The 12,111-nt window shown below is 38.4% G+C and overlaps 1 long non-coding RNA gene across 1 annotated transcript in view; it reads right to left on the bottom strand.

Annotated features, from left to right (window-relative positions):
* Nucleotides 1–4,316: 4,316 nt before the first annotated feature.
* LOC306800098 overlaps nucleotides 4,317–12,111 on the bottom strand; it is a 237,262-nt gene continuing 229,467 nt past the window's right edge. The window contains exon 4 of the long non-coding RNA XR_013773760.1: nucleotides 4,317–4,329. This is a non-coding gene — a long non-coding RNA (uncharacterized lncRNA). The remainder of the gene's footprint in view (nucleotides 4,330–12,111) is intronic.

The raw sequence follows: 12,111 nt of genomic DNA, 5'->3' as shown, positions 1-12,111 counted from the left end.
ATGTCCTGACCACACAGTGGACAAATGTCCATGATGCCAACCCACTGCTGGTGAATGTGCAAAAGAGGCCTGTGACACCAGGTCAGGTTCTGACACTCTCCAAAAAGTGTGGCATCAGCCTTTGTCCTATGAAAATAACACTGAAAAACCACAGCGTGATATGAGGAGTAAACACTGTCACTTGATAAAACATTTCTATGAGAAATTTGTATAAAACTATTTTTTTTCATTTAAAAATGTCATATCTACTATATTATTGGAGTTTTAATGGAAAATGCTAGTTATCATTTAAAGTTAGTTTCAATTGAAACTTGAAATTTAGTGCCAATTTCTTCTGATATAAATTAATTTGTCTAATTGATACTGTCTAATCAATATTTTGTTACAAGGAATTAAAAATATAAAGTTTTTTTCTCCTTTCTTTATACGCCTATCTGAATAATTTATGTTTTCCACAAGTGAGCAAAACAAGTTCTCCTGGATGTTAAAATACTTAAAAATATAGATGAAACTAAAAAGAAGAGCATAAAGGGCAGTGAATATGAGTTTTAAATTAAAATCTGTCAGTGACTGATGGAAAAGACAAATGAGTCAATGATAATATGGTTAAAGAAAACAGCAAAGTATTAAAAAACCCATCTTGAGAAAAATTAATGGATGGGAATTAGAACTGTAAATTAATTACAGATGAAATGACACATAGTGAAGAAGTATCCATGATCTAAAGAGGTAAGTGTGGAATAATAAAAAACCCATAGGATTGTAATAGTAATAAAGCAAAGCATAGACTTTTCAAGTGAAATATTTTCCAAAAATTAGATTCAAGTAACTTTCCCTCATGATGTTTTCAAAGAATTAGTTAATTCAATTCATAACTGAGTTTATCAGAAGCCATTTTTAGAAATAAGGAGTTCCCACATTGTGGGGGATTCTCTGTATAGTATCATAAGAATCTTTATAATATAATCAAATAATGCTCAAATAATAAAATCAAATAATAATATAATATGTCACAGAGACAGAGATTAGGCAGTCAGATGTAAATCTCTACTAAAATTATGGCAGAAGTTCTTAATGAGGCTATTGTTTCCTTCTCCATCTTTATTGATAATATTCATCTCACTTACTGCCACTTCTTGTAAAACAGGCTTGATCAAACATCTTTATTCTTTTCTTATTTAAAAATAAATTATTGGCATGACTCATCAAGGTAATTGGTGGGATTAGATTTCTTTGTACCATTTGGATGAGTACCACAAAGTATTTTATCAGAACTAATTTATTTGGTGAGAATAGAAGAGGACCATACTAGGCATTAAACAAAAAGAACAAAGAAAGTTAAAAATCCAGGTTTGAAAGGAAAATATTCAGGTATCCCAGGAGTTAATGTTATTTGACAAGGGCAGGGGGAAAGAGGAGAAGAAGTGATGGTAGGGATCAACTAATTAACTTTGACTGCAAAATTTGCAGCTAAGGAAAGATTTGTGATGTAGCAAATTACAAGAGAACATGATGGTTTTATTGTCTGACCTGGAACCTTGAAGAAATTACTAAAAAGCCACAAAACAAGTTTTATCACAGATTGGGTGGGTCCTGCACATTTTATACATTGTATTAAGACAATGGGGGAATTTGTGGTAAAAATCACTGTAACCTGAGACATTTACAATTAATTACACTGGTAAAGGCAGTCATTTGGATCACTGGTGACTGGTAGGCACATGTGAAGGGTGCTTTATTCCTATTTTCTGTAGAAACCCCTCTCTCTCCTCTAGCTGCAGAGAGCACTGCATGATCTGCTTAGACTAGGTGCTAGTGGCTAATATAAGGAGAAATTAATCTTACCACTTTCCTTAGCAAATAGGAGAGACAGAGAATCATAGGTTACTTACAAAGCTAAAGATGGGATGAAACTGCTCAAGCATTGATACTGGCATTACGTAAACACCTTCCTCAGGCTTCAGGTAAATGGATCCCCAAATGTCTCATATTGCACCAGAAGTCAAACCAAGGACTGAAAGCATTGAATAAACTTTTCTTGATCTAATCTGCAGGAAATTCTTGGAGCCAGGGCCACACCACAGGAAGAGCAGAGCCCCTGCACACCTCCTCCATGGATGATTTCAGAAGGCTTCTGTGTCCAGTCTCTCAGTATTAGATTCCTATATTATTCTGTGATACATATTTTTATTCCTATCCCTCTTTACAAGGAAAATTTGCCTTATCATGTACTCATTTCTCTCAACCACAGTAGAGACTCCTGTGTCTCTAAGACATCTGTATTTTTTGGTGCTGGCATTCATTTGGGTTAAGAAATAAAGAGTTTTCCAAAAGAGATTAATTATGCCAGGTCTGTTACTATGAAGGAAAAATAGGACAGAATTATACAGAGGGTTTATAATATCTTCCAGAACTATGCCAAAGAATTAAAGAAAAAGAAAAAGGGTAGCATTGATTACCTTCCACTGGAAAAAAGCCCAACCAACAAACTAATAACAAGCAAACAGATCTGGGGGTCTTACAATAAGCAGTTGTCTTCATTTAATCCAGTAAGAATAGTATTTTTATCCTTGCCAACTTTTGCAGAATCCTGTGTAAAGAAAATATGGGATTTAATTTTCCTGAGTTAATTGGAAAGTTTAAATAACAGTATAGCCTTTTGTAAAAGTATCAATAGTGTAAAGTTAAAAATAAAACACTTGAAGTTTTTGTGGATTTTTTTTTTAAATTTAGTTAGCTTTTTGCACACCCTCTAAATTTAGAAATTAATCACTGGATTAATTTTGATTCTTTTTAGTCCTGTTTGAGAAAACTTATCCAAGAGAAAAATCTGACCTTCTGGAACAGGAAAGTCTCTTTAAGATCCTATTGTCCCTCTAGGAAAAAAACAAGTCCTTCTAACAATGCCTACCCACACAGCTCAACAGTTCAGTGCAGTAATTTATAGAGACAAAATTCCTCTCTTAGCAAGATCACTGCTGAAACCACCTGAACCAATGGTATTCAGGACAATAGCAGAATTTAATAATCATTTGAATTGTTAAAGAAAGCAAACAAAAAAACCCCTCAATGTATCTTACATAACTTATTATAAAGGTTCTTTTCTAAATTAATCTTTTAAGAACAAATGAAAAATTGAATCCTTTATCAATCCAAACACACAAACTTAATTTCTCATTTTTATCTGAATTACCTTGACTTTCTCTTCTTTAAAGATTATTTCTAATCAACTTACAGCTTTCATGACAAGATTATCTTGTAGTCTTTGGGTCACATTATTATCTCAGTGACACTGATAAAATTCAGTATAACTCATTTGAAATCAGTGGTATTGTGCTGAATTCTTTCTAATCTGGTCAAAAAATCTAGAATCTAAACTTTGTCATTCTACAAAGACAACAGCAGGAATAACTTCACAGATTGCAGTTCATAACACAAAATTTATATCTTTCAGTTGAAGGACAGAAAGGCTTTTGTTAAGCAGAAATACACAATCCTGATGCTCAAAAAATGAGTTTTGTTTGAAGACTGTTGATTTGCTTCATTGTCTCTGGGCTAGAAAATATGTCAAACTTTTCTATTATGAGAAGTAAAGCACTTTTCAAAAATAAGAGTTGAACACTTGGCACTTTTCCATCCTGATTTGTCTGCTCTGCATTAGCAACAGTCCAACAGGCATCTGCTCAAGGGGGAATGTGGCAACATTTGTACATATAAGTCAGTCTTTGTAGTTTTGCTTTTATTCAGTCAGGCTCCAAGGCAGTCCATGGGGAGTAAAACTGCAGTGCTCTGAGGGTAAATAACAGCCAGCCAACTTTGTATTTGCCTGCAAAGGTCTATTTCAATCCTTTGGGAGAATCTGTTTACCAAAAAGTTATTTTCTTGTTTTCAACTATACCAGTTGGTCTAATAAAAAGATTATAGCTGCCTCTAATTCTTGTTTTGCCCATATCCTTTGACCATCTTGACTGAAACAGACATGACACAAGGAGGATATAAATTCTTTACAGTGGGGCCCAGTAAATGGGACAGCACAGAGGGCAGTGGGAACAAACACAGGATGTTCCAACAGGACATCATGAAATTCTTTTTCACTTGAAGGGTGATAGAGCACTGGAAGTAGCCCAGAGATCTCATAGAGTCTCCATGCTAGGAGATATTCCAAAACTGACAGGACACTGGGCACCTGGCTCCAGGTGTCCTTGTTTGGGCAGGGTGATTGGATCAGTGTCCTCTAGAGGTTCCTTCCAGCCTCAGGCATTCTGTGATTCTCTAACAGCTAGATGTCTAAAACTTTCATTAACAAGCCTCTGTCAGGAGAGCTAAATGCTTTAGGAAAAATGAGAATGGAGGAAAGTTATAATTTTCTCATGGTCTCATATAACATGATCTGAGTCCTGCTCTTAGCCAATTTTGACAACTCAGGTACACACAACTTAACTAAAGAATGCATTTGCCTCTGGTTTGGATATTTCCATTTGCATTAAGAGTCACTATATATTTTTACATCCAAAATTGTCTTTGCATGGCATTGCATTGTCTTTAACTAGTAATATAAAAGGGCAAAGATACCAAGTCTCTCCTTTATATTGAAATCCTCTAAACACATTTTATTTTCATCAGAGCCTATATTCTAGTCTTCTTCATTGAATAAAATCAGACACGTAGCTCCAGACATACAAAGGTTGAAGCACTAGCAAAAGTCAGATAAAAAAAAATGTCTGAATAGTTTAATGGGTTCCAAACACATCAGTTTATTGGAAAGTTCAGGGATGTTTAGTTTTGGGCTGGATTCATTCTTCAGAAGAGAAGGCTCCAGGAAAAGCTTTTAACAAATTTCCAGTGCCTAAAGGGGCTGCAAGATAGCTGGAGAGGGGTTTGTTTTACAAGGACATGTAGTGATGGGATGAGAGTGAATGGCTTTAAAATGAAAGAGAGTAGGTTTAGGTTAGAAATAAGGAAGAAATTCTTTACTGTGGGAGTAGTGAGGCACTGGAACAGGTTGCCCAGAATAGCTGTGACAGCCCCATCCCTAGAGGTGTTTGAGGCTAGGTTGGATGTGGTTTTGAGCAACCTGGACTAGTGAAAGGTGTCCCTGTCCATGGCAGGGGGATTGGAACTTCATGATCTCTAATGTCCCTTCCAACTTAAACCACTCAATGATTGTATGATTCTAATATTTGGTCCATCTGTGTTTCAAGAAGAAGAAAATTCTGTATGCCAGCCTGCTTCCATCCCACTAGATAAAACAGTTCCACACACATCTTTGCCATCATTGCTGCCTCCATGCCAGCATAATCCCAGTGTGGTTTGGCTGCACATCAGCAAGGACTCTCAGCAGCAGTGTTGCATCCCAGAGGCCCATCCCAAACAGAAGCACTGATATGATTTTGCTGTCTGGATTCTAAATACTCCTCTAATTCTACTTTACAGGCTGCTCCCCCATTTTAATTTGCTGTATAGATGTAGTTTATAACAACAGGAACCTGTAAGAAGTGCAGGTGGTGTTGGCTCTTCTCACACAAGCAATGCAGGGTATGGGTGTGATGGGCTGACACCACTGACACCTCTCCCAAAATTCTCACTAACTTAAGCAAAGAATTTCATCTGTAGTTTATCCAAACTTTTTATGTGTGGCTCAGCTGGTTAGAGATCTCAAGGGTACATATTTCCCTGTAGTAGACAATTGGTCTGATGGGTATAGGAATACATCTTTGCTGCACAGGGACACTGAGAGGATTGATTAGGTAATAACTTGAAAGCACTGTGGACAATGGTGTGCTATATAAATGCTAAGTATTGTTATTTTTCCTGACAAAAACAGTTCTGAAGTACCTGACATGTTCACAACTAAGCTCTAAAACATAAATACTAAGAAATGTCCATCTTTGGTTTTGTAAATCTGCACATGACCCTTAGAAGAATATTACGATAGAATACCCTGAGAAGGCTTGCTATTTTTGGTGGAGTCAGAAAACGAGATTTGGCAAAGTATTTTCAGCTGTTCATTTTTAAAAGGTGACTCCTTTTTGGTTTTTTAACTCCTTCTTGGTTTTTTATTTCCTCTTGTACAGAAAGGCTGTGTGGAAGAGTGCAGCTTCAGGGTGCCCTGATTTCAGCTGGAATAGAGATAATTTTCTTGCTAATAGCCAGTACTGTTCTGTGTTTTAGAATTGGTATGTGAATAAGTTTGATTACATTCTAATGTTTTAATTGTTGCTAAGTAATGTTTAGTCTCAGTGAAGGAGTTTTCAGTTTCTGGAGGGCTACAAAGATGGGGAAGAGCCTGGAAGGGAAACCCTACATGGAGCAGCTGAGGTCTATTCAGCCTGGAGAAGAGGAGTCTGAGGGGAAACCTCACTGTGGTCATCAACATCCTGATGACTGGAAACCAAGGGGCAGGCATGAATCTCCTCCCTGGTGATCAGTGACAGAACCCAAGGGAATGGCCTGAAGGTGACTCAAGGGGTGTTTAGGTTGGATATCAGGAGAAGGTTTTTCACCCACAGGATTGTTGGCACTGGAACAGGGTCCCCAGGGGCGTGGTCACAATGTCAAACCTGACAGAGTTCAAGAAGCATTTGGACAATGCTCTCAGGCACATGGAGGGATTCTTAGGATTGACTTGTGCAGATCCAGGAGCTTGACTTTGATGATTCTTGTGGGTCCCTTCCAAATCAGGACATTATGTGATGGTTTAAAAGGCATCTGGACCTGGTACTAGGTAATGTGGTTTGGTGGTAAGGAGTTACACTCGTGTCACTTAGTTGTGGGTTGGATTTGATCATCTTAAATATCTTTTCCAACCTTAACAATTCTATGTTTGTATGTCATTGATAGGAAAAAAAAAAAAAAAAAAGAAAAAGAAAAAAGGAAGCACCTACAAAAGACTTACATCAGTTAGAGAGATCTGGATTTAACTTATTTCACAGGTTCACTTAGTGCAGGAAGCAAATTATTTTGGACTCCAGTAATGTATCAGGGGGAAACCTCCAAGCCTCTCCATCGTTTGTGGGATAGATACACCATCCCCTCAATGAGAAAGCTGAACAACTCCTAAACTGGCTGAGGAAATGCTGCACACTGTAACCCAGAATATTAAAGAGAACAGGGTTGTGGGGTTCTTCTTACTTTTCTATAAAACATATACTTCAGTAACTTCTTTACCAGTACTAAAGCTGTTGCCAATCCTGAGCCTGTAAATCTCTGTCAGAGGAGAACAGGAGCCATCTGTAAGCTACAACCACTCTGGTTCTACCCCTTGGATTATCTAGGAAAAATTAACACATATGGTACTTAAATTAATCAGAATCATGAGCAGAACCCAGATGTGTAATAGCCTGTAGTTATGTCATATCCAAGAACAAGTCTCCCAGAATAAGAGAGTTAGTACTACTACAATTTGTATCCTGTAATGAGAACCCAGCTCTAATTATCCTTGCTCTCATCTTCTGCACTTTTATATGCTCTAGTTGTAAAATATCCTCTCTATTTCCTAACATTTGTTTTAATAGTTTTGTTTTCCTGTCTTGTTTCTCGGATATTACATAGAATACTTTATTTTTCCTGAAAAGTTATGCTTCCCCTGTGTATGCTATTGAATAATCATGCTTTAATCAATGCTACTAAATCTGAAGTATCTCTTGTGCTTCCAGGTATTGATTCTACTCTCTTCACTTATTTTATTTCTGTAAAACATTGCAGTATTTTCTGCATATGGGATCAATCTTTAGGCTCAGATCTCTCTCCAATCACCATCATTAAGGTCATCTAGATGATCAGAAAACACCTAGGGTCATGAAATATAAAGTCTTTTCCCATGCTGATAAAGTTACATCTATAGTTGTAAAAAGTCAATTACATCTCTCCCATACACAAACTAAAATATTTTATGTTGTATATTTATTTATATTGTTGCTTCCCAGGTGTTATTGAGACTGGAATTCAGCCTACATTATTCAAATGAGGCACTTGGTTCAGCCATGGAGTTGGTTGTTCAGCTGCACCATTATTTCCAATATAATGTCAAACTTAAGAGTTCTTATCACTGGGATCTATTCTGGCCTCAGCCACAACCTTGTTTCCATTGCTGAGCCATGAAATCTAAAATGGACTTTATGACAAACACTCCAGTACAAATTTACAGATATATTTGCAGTATCTGAAAGCATAACTGAGTCCAAGCTTTGAACAGGGATGATCACTGCTGGGAAAACAGAGCTGTTGGGAAAAGTAGAATTGGAAAGTGGGACTGTACCTGCAAAATCAGTTGTACCACTGTGGCTGTTACAGTGCAGGTCCCTGTCAACCATGGCAGTGTGGCCAGGGTAAGAGTAATTAGGCAAGTAATAAGTTTATGAATGTAAACTCAATGAAAGTATCAGCACAGTGATGAGAAAATCTGAACTTGATGGGCTTGTGGAATGGGATATCACTGAGAAACAGAATTTTTAAAAATGTTAACAATATTTGGTGCAGAATCTCAGAAACATCAAGGTTGGAAGGGATGTTCTTGCAATCATCTGGCTCAAGCCCCTGTTGTAGGCTGGGTCAGACAGAACAGGCTGCCAGAACCAGGTCTGAGGAAATGCAAAGCAAAGGCTTGTTCATGTGTGATGTGAAAGATGTAGAAGGGACCTTAATAAAAAAAGGGAAAGAACTCTAGGCAAGATCACTGAAGTATGTTTTAGGTAAAAACTCTCTGATAACTTCAGCTGATACAACTGTTGAAATTTTTCACTGAGACTGAGTAACAAAGACAGATAATAAGATAATTTAATAATATCACATATGCAACAGATGACTTTCAGCAGAGACTGTGATACAGTCCAGATGTACTTAGAGTTGGATTAACAAAAATATTAGGCAGTTGCAGGGTTGCTTAGTATGCTAGAACCAGCTGTAATTCCTCTGGTAGGAGAAAAGATACTCATGAATTCAGGAGAGCTTATTGCTCAGGCTGCAAAACACTGTAAGGCCTGAATCCAACCATGTCATTGCAGCCAAGAACATAATGTTTGGCTCAAATATATGTCATATGGATCTTTAAGATACCATGAACCATGATATCCCATCCTTAAACTAAAGGTATGGTAATTTATGAATTATTCTTGAAATTTCTAAAACAAGTGAAGATCTAGTAATGTTGTAGGGAAAGCTGTAATAATTTGACATTGATGAAAGGGTTTGCCTTGGTTAGCAGTGAGTTTCTTGTGAGACTGAAAGTATGCTTCCTCAAAAGAATGTAGATTTTAAAATGTGTTGCAGTTTTCTGTAACTAAATCTCAAGTTTAAATTTAATTAAATATATTTAGAGGAAATCGATTAATACTGAAATTCAGGGTTTATTAGGTACTTTCCCATGGTAGTAATTTGCAGCTGTGCTCTGTTTTGACTCAGAGTGATTACCACTCAAAGACAAACAGTTTTTAATATGAAACTGTGACATATAATTTATTAAGCTAATTCTTAAAATAATTTAATCACAGGGATGCATTCCCTGTGGAAAGTTTTATGAAGCACATGAAATACTTTGTTTTAAACTACCAGCATATTTTTAAATATCTCAGTCTCTTAATCTAATATTCATTAATGGTATTTGATGGAGAGTTTAAATTGTCTCTCTGAATCCCAAGAGCTTGGAAGGGAAGGTGTGAAAGCCAAACTGAACCCACCTCAGCCTCCAGAGAGCTGCCAGCAGGAGATGCACACATTAATTAGTGGCTGAGTGCTCAGCTCTTGGTGCCCCTCCTGACTGCAGGGCTCTGACATATTCTAAACTTTGACAATGACTTTTTGGGATGAGTGGAAGCATGAAAAGGCAGTGTTCAGCAAACCCTTTTATTATACTAAACTGCTGCATTTATCTCAGGGACTTTCTCTAGATGGTGTGGCCAGAGGCTGCAGGAGCAAAAATTTCTCTGTTCACTCTGCTTTCCCTCATGAGGAGAGGAGAGGAGAGGAGAGGAGAGGAGAGGAGAGGAGAGGAGAGGAGAGGAGAGGAGAGGAAGGAGAGGAGAGGAGAGGAGAGGAGAGGAGAGGAGAGGAGAGGAGAGGAGAGGAGAGGAGAGGAGAGGAGAGGAGAGGAGAGGAGAGGAGAGGAGAGGAAGAGGAGAGGAGAGGGAGAGGAGAGGAGAGGAGAGAGGAGAGGAGAGGAGAGGAGAGGAGAGGAGAGGAGAGGGAGAGGAGAGGAGAGGAGAGGAGAGGAGAGGAGAGGAGAGGAGAGGAGAGGGAGAGGAGAGGAGAGGAGAGGAGAGGAGAGGAAGAGGAGAGGAGAGGAGAGGAGGAGAGGAGAGGAGAGGAGAGGAGAGGAGAGGAGAGAGGAGAGGAGAGAGAAGGAGAGGAGAGGAGAGGAGAGGATAGGAGAGGAGAGGGAGGAGAGGAGAGGAGAGGAGAGGAGGAGAGAGAGGAGAGGAGAGGAGAGGAGAGGAGTAGGGATCAAAGTTTTCATAACACTTCTTATTTCAAGCACCTCCAAGAAGTTTCCACTCACTCTTTTTCTATCTTTTGCCTGATTCTATTTGTAAGTTTACTCTTCTTCATTGGATCACCAGCCATTAATATTTTCATCCAAAAATAATAGACTTGGTTGTGTTTCCTCAGAATTGCAGCTCCAGCTTCAAGCCAAATGGCTGATTTTACTTCCAGCAAAGTTCACAGTAGCTCTAAAGCTGCTCTCAGTGGGAGTGGAATGAAGTCCTCCCTTGCTGAAAAGCTGCATCTGCTTTATACAGTGGGGGTTTGATTTAAATTCCATATAAACATGTGTTTCCAGCAGGTATGTCTATGGCTGGATATTAAAATGTGAGAAAGTTGTATTCCAGTGTGGATGTCTCGAAATTTATGTCATTCTTATGATTTTTATTTATTCTCTAAATTTTTCTGCATTTGGAAAAGTTAGTAATAACAATAACTATTTTCCCTGAGAAAAGCTTACAACACCAATATATAAGTTCAGTATTTCCCAATTAAATGTGTTTTAAAGCTTCTGACTACAATGCCCTCCTATTCCCATTTGCAGATCTATTACCCCATGAAACAAAATAGCACTGCATTAAAAATGTACACAGTTCTATTATCCAGCTCATAACTTCTTAACACTTTTTTCTTCCAGGAACAACTCTGGTAACTACCAACAATAAAGGTTGTTTGCCACTTCATTTTCCTTCCCCAAAAGCAAAACTGATTGAAAAAACAAATCCCTTAGACAATGACATCTGCAGCACAATCTGTTAAGCAATTCCTTCAGCGTTTACAAACAACAAATAATTTGTCCAGACTGAATTGTGAAGCTGCATAGAAAGCAGACTGCACCCAAGCACTTCCCTCTATACTTTGCTCATTGAATTGTAGAATCATTAAATCATCAAGGTTGGAAAACACCTCCAAGATCACTGAAGCCCATTGTTCATCACTGAGTCAAGACATTCAGCTACTAATCCTCTTCCATTGGCAGTTCCTTAAATTTTTGTATTTTTTGGGAAGGTCTTCAGCTTTGTGCTGACCTTTTGCCTGTTAACTTCTGGTAATTCCTGGCAGACTGTTTCTTCTGTGCTGAGCCATGGCTATGATGGCTGGAGCCATCCTGGAACCCTTTGGGATGGGCTTGGACTGGATCTCTTGCAGTGGTACCTGAGAGAAGGAAAGGGTGTTTCTGTGGAAGTGAATTGAAAGTATCTGCTGCCAACTCAGGGAACACAGTGAAGGTGTTTTGGACAAAGGCAGGTAATGCTGGGTCTGGGGGACACAGTTCTGTCTCTCAGGGGGACCTGTGATAAGATTGCTTCTGATATAGAAGTCAGTGAATCACAGAGTGATGCTCTGGGACCAAAACATCTCTCAAACAGCACAAACCATCATCACCTTCTGAGCAGAACTCTCCTTGCAGACCAGGAGAAGGGAGCTGAGGGTTTCTGTGAGCATGCAATGGGATGTCCAGAGCTGGTATTTTAGCAAACCCTTCTCGTCTTGACACAACTTAATAAAGGGCTCTCTGAAGAAAGGAACAAAGTGTTTTGGCCCAGACATGCACAGACAGGAAATAATGAAGTATGAGGTAAGGCAGCTGACCTGGACCCCACACAGATCTGTATTGTTCATTGCTGGGAACAG

The sequence above is a fragment of the Erithacus rubecula genome, assembly GCF_903797595.1.
Source record: "Erithacus rubecula genome assembly, chromosome: 3".
Lineage (NCBI taxonomy): Eukaryota > Metazoa > Chordata > Aves > Passeriformes > Muscicapidae > Erithacus > Erithacus rubecula.
This window is presented reverse-complemented; position numbering and strand designations above follow the sequence as displayed.